A 970-nucleotide genomic window follows, 5' to 3' on the forward strand; every position below is an offset into this window, starting at 1 on the left:
TATATATTTCTTTTAATTGTTTGAAATGTTAATTTCCTTATTTGTGTCACGTTTAGGTTTGTGAATTCTAGCTCCCCTAAGCATCGAGCGGGGCAGTTATTTACATTAAAAAAATTGCCGTGATAATCGCGGGTGTAAGTTTTTATAAGATTTTAGCCCATGGTCTAAATTTCACCATAGTTTGGTACAAATGTTTTCTCTCTCTCTCTCTCTCTCTCTCTCATCTTTAATAAAATGTTGATATCTGATAACCATTTGATTTGTGTTGTTATTCACAGTTTCCATTTTCTGTCCCTGATCACTGCGGTGGTCTGACATGCCCTTATTTTAAACAGATTTCTACTAGCTCGTTCTGACCACTCTCTTTCATATTATGAGTGAATCTAGCCACCGAATTACTGCAACCTTATACGTATAACTATATTGAACTCTCTTTTGTACGAATTTTGTCATAGGAAAAGAAGGATGGACGATGGTCATGTGGGAGCCCTCCTCTCCCCATCCTGTTTTTCTCACTTATCCTATCTCCAAATTTTTCCTCTCCCCTTCACAGTTCTCTGTTTGTCAACTCTCTCTCCCTCACTCTTCCTCCCTTGCTCAGGTGGCTCCCACGTGACCATCGGCCATCTTTCTACTCCTAACTTGTGTTTCTTTCTTTCCTTTGTAGCTAGATCAAGAAAGGCGTGTTCTTGTCTGTCTCTTGACCAAGCTTAATTTACGCGTTCGCCACCAGAACCTCGTTTAGGCTTAGCAGCCTTCCTGTTTGTTTTCACTGTCCTGTTTGTGTTACCTATTTTGACCCTCCGCAAAATCCCAAATTTGATTTAATTTGCTTTGAGGGAGCAACTGTTTTATCGAAAGCGTATCTTGCTAAAGGCTCGTAATACATGAGTATAAAAACAGCCAACAACTGATGAAGGGTCGTTCTTTATGTTGTTTTCCATTTGTGTCTTTCATTGTTCGAAAAAAT

The 970-nt window shown here is 39.2% G+C and overlaps 1 long non-coding RNA gene across 1 annotated transcript in view; it reads right to left on the bottom strand.

Annotated features, from left to right (window-relative positions):
- Positions 1-970, bottom strand: part of LOC128247680 (uncharacterized) — a 62,832-nt gene that overhangs the window by 11,719 nt on the left and 50,143 nt on the right. The gene's annotated exons all lie outside the window — the stretch shown is intronic.

Source organism: Octopus bimaculoides, chromosome 4 (genome assembly GCF_001194135.2).
Source record: "Octopus bimaculoides isolate UCB-OBI-ISO-001 chromosome 4, ASM119413v2, whole genome shotgun sequence".
Taxonomy (NCBI): domain Eukaryota; kingdom Metazoa; phylum Mollusca; class Cephalopoda; order Octopoda; family Octopodidae; genus Octopus; species Octopus bimaculoides.